The sequence below is a fragment of the Vicugna pacos genome, chromosome 3 (assembly GCF_048564905.1).
Source record: "Vicugna pacos chromosome 3, VicPac4, whole genome shotgun sequence".
Taxonomy (NCBI): Eukaryota; Metazoa; Chordata; class Mammalia; order Artiodactyla; family Camelidae; genus Vicugna; species Vicugna pacos.
Window position 1 is genome coordinate 91,273,403 of NC_132989.1, and position 3,958 is coordinate 91,277,360.

Genomic DNA, 3,958 nt, shown 5'->3' on the forward strand with positions numbered 1-3,958 from the left:
ATTTTTTAAAGTATATTCTATAATTTATCAACTTTGTCACTGAATTTAGCTTTTTTGCCTTCCCAGAGCACAAAAATAGCAATATTAATAAAAAGAGATATTCTACACTGTTTTTTTTTTTCATACAGTTTTGGCAAACTCTGTGGATATCCTCTTTCAACAACTTGTCTAGACCTCTCAACATTTTCTACTAATTTCACACTCCCATGCAGAGCCTTGGTGGTGTCATCAAGCTGATTTATTTTCCTTGCAGCTGCATTTCCAAATAATTCCATCCCATTCAGCAGGTGCCACAGGTGGCTTTTGATTTCTCAGGTTTGGAAATAGGCCTCCTGTGAGATAACAAAGGTTCCTGTGGCTGGCTGCAAGATTCCCTTTTGCAGTGGATTCTTAAGACTCAAATATTCTTCACCATTTGGCAAAGCAGACAGACAGTCTATAGTAGCTATTTGGTTTTCTAATCAGCGGAACAGGTTGTTTCAGTACAAGAAGGAGCTGTGGTCTGAGGTTGTGCATAAAGTATATTTTCCATTTGCTACTGAGAGATGAATGAGTACCTGAATGGGAATGAAGAATTAAGTCCTACAGCTTTTCTACTGAATTGCCAGTCGGTAACCTTTTCTTATGAAGGGTATATAAATTTTCTATGGTTTATTTTCTTCTCTCATGCCTGTCAGGACAGAACTTTGGAACTTATACATTGTGTTGATATTATCAGAGGAGATACAAGTGATGAAGATTCCAGATTAATCCCTGTTCTTAGAAACCAGACAGAAGGAAGGCGATCTGCAGGAGGCCAACTTCAGTTTCTAGACAAAATGAGGTTATTCTGAAATCTCATTCCAAATGTCTGCAACTAGCAGTAAAAGAAGACATGCCTGTGGTGCCCACAGCTATGTCCCTTTAGGATCATTGCTGCAATTTGTATTCACCAAAAGGCACTCATGAACACTACATGGGGGCCCGTTTTTAACAGAGCCAAGATTAATAACACCAAGATTAAAGGTCATAAAAAAGTAACATTGGATGTTGAGAAGTCACGCACAACCCAAGTTCCCTGGCCTGAGGGAGTTTGGCTGCCCAGTGAGCCTAGTTAGCAACCAAGTTTTGTGTTTAGGTTTGTCTTCAAAGTTAGCATAATGCTTCACATGAGTAGAATAATCTTTCACCAAATAATGCCCAGTAATTTTCTGAATTATCATTAGTTCCTCTTTTGTCACTTGTTCATCCCTTTTGTCTTTATACTGCTGGTTGGTCCCTGGGTTCAAGTAAAGATTATGAAATAACAGAATTTCCCCTGTGAAAATCCCCCAAACAAATCTAAGAAAATATTCAAAAGAATAATGAATCATATGTGAAAACTGGGATATAACTGGGTTATAACAGGGAAAATAATTCATTTAGAGAAATAATGCTGTGATGGTTGATTGGTCAGTAGCTAGCCCAATCCACAAAGGCCTACCTTTCATATTTCCAAACTACTTTTAACTCATTCAATCAACAACTAGTTATTGAGTATTTGTGGTGTGTCAGGCACTGTGCTGAGCACTGAGGACAATATAATGAGTGAAAAACTGCCACTGTCCTCAAAGAGTTTCTGGCTTACTGGGGAGACAAGTACCAGACAACAAACTACGTTTCAGAGGCAGATTCAAAATCTGAATTTTCTCTTCATACCTTTATGACATGGTTAATCAAAATGAGTCTTCATTTCCTGGCCTGAGCTCATTGCTTTTTAGAGAAAATGAAGAACAAACTTCTGAAACTGTTAACCTCTGCTAGTGACCTTTGAGGATCACAGCAAATGGAAATACTATTGGAAGACTCAAGATGGGGAGATATCTTCGGGTTATCAAAAAGACTAAGATGTCATTTCTATAAAATACTAACTAATAAGGTGATGTCAATCTCAAGTAAGCTTTTAGGAAGCATTAGTGAAGAAATAGTTGGTGAGCACCTGGGAGTGAAAGCAGAGATTACTACTAGGGGTTCACCAAAAAGTGACAAAATCCTATTTTGATAAGATTATTTGATTAACAAGGCAGAGAAAAGCAATCGATGGAAATCTAAATTTTATGAAGATGTGTGACAAAATCTACCATTATAACATTGTGTTTAAACAAAAGATGGGATAATATGGTACTGTTTAAGTTACAATTCACCCAACTGAATCAATTTTTTAAAATCAAAGCATCTAAGCTTACTGCAGGATTCTGTCTTAACCAGTATTTATCATGACTTGGAGAAGATATAGAAGGTATGCTCATCCAATTTAAGGATGAAGAAAATCAAATATGAAGGAATAGATAGTATTGAATGACAGATTCAAGAGCTCTAAAGATTTTCACAGGCTATAAGGAAACAGACAAATCAAGGCTATTAGAAAGAAGATGACATATATGTGTGACAGATTAAAATTACCTAACACAAGGATATCATGTGATCCTCAAAGTAGAAGCTGTAATAAATGTAAAAAGAAATATATGTAGACTTAAATTATATTGTTCATTTCTTGAAACAAGGGGCTAAATTTTTCTTTGCATTATGTTCCAGGAAAAATTGAAGCAGAAAGTTGCATACCAAAACACATTCTAATTACTGAATGTCAAAGTTAATTTCAAGAGAAAGTTAGATATCAACATATTCTAGTTATTGAACTTCAAAAAAGATAAGTCATCTTCAAGTGGGAAGAATCAGGCTGGCTCAGTTTTCTCTCTAGTGATGCTCAGTTCTCAAAGACAAAGTATAATTGTCCCCAAATCTGAGAAAATTTGACTCAAGAATCTTAATGTCAGCCAAATTGTTGGGAGAGTATAAAGGCAGAGAACCTTCATTCTCAGACATGAACAATATTAAGAAACCTCACACCTGTTAGTTCCTCTTGAAAATAAAATCTAACTAACTAAAATGTTATTTAAAATAAAGAACCCAATTTGGGAATGGATGAAGAAAGGACTGAGTGTGAGCAGTGAATTTATTTAAACATAAAACCTATGAATAGTGTTTGCTTCGGCAGCACACATGCTAAAATTAAAATGATACAGAGAAGATTAGCATGGTCCCTGCGCAAGGATGACACGCAAATTTGTGAAGTGTTCTGTATTTTTAAATTGGGAGTTTGAGATTTTCAGATTCTAATATATATAAAATAGATATACAAAAAGTTCATACTGTATAGCACAGGGAACTATATTCAATATCTTGTAACTTACAATGAAAAAGAACATGAAAATGAATATATGTATGTTCACATATGACTGAAGCATTATGCGGTACACCAGAAATTGACACAACATTGTAAACTGACTATACTTCAATAAGAAAAGAATATAGATGTTATAAATTCTTTAGACTTAAAGCAGAATTAGGGTAAAGATATATAATTTTAAGTTGAAGGATACGTAATCTACTTTTATTTTTTAAATGTTTTAGATTTATTTTTATTGGTTAGTTTTTATTTTTCATTAATGTCCTGTTTTAAAAAAGTAGTTTTAGGTTTACAAGAAAATTGGGCAGAAAGCACAGAGTATTCTAATATACTCCTCCCACTAAATACACAGTTTCCATTATTTTTAACATCTGTGTATTAGTGTGGTTCATTTGTGACAATTGATGAGCCAATATTGATAGATTACTATTAACTAAAGTCCCTAATTTACATTAGGGTTCACTCTTGGTGTACATTCTATGGGTTTTGACAAACATAATGATATGCATTCCCCATTATGGAATCATATAGAATAGTTTCATTGCCCTTAAAATTCTCTGTGCTCATTTATTCTTCCTTCTCATATCCCTCCCCTCTGCCCACTGACAAACACTGATCTTTTACTGTTCCATAGTTTTGTCTTTTCATATAATATTTTATTTCAGGGGGTGGGGTTTATATATTTAACGGAGGTACTGAGGATTGAACTATAACACCCCCATATAATATTTTAAAGCAGTAATTTAATTG

General features: G+C 34.4%; 1 non-coding gene across 1 annotated transcript; it reads left to right on the forward strand.

Moving 5' to 3' along the window:
- The first annotated feature begins 3,000 nt into the window (after positions 1-3,000).
- Positions 3,001-3,107, forward strand: LOC116280104 (U6 spliceosomal RNA). Its single transcript, XR_004189439.1, has one exon. It is a non-coding gene; the product is annotated as a U6 spliceosomal RNA (small nuclear RNA).
- Positions 3,108-3,958: the final 851 nt, after the last annotated feature.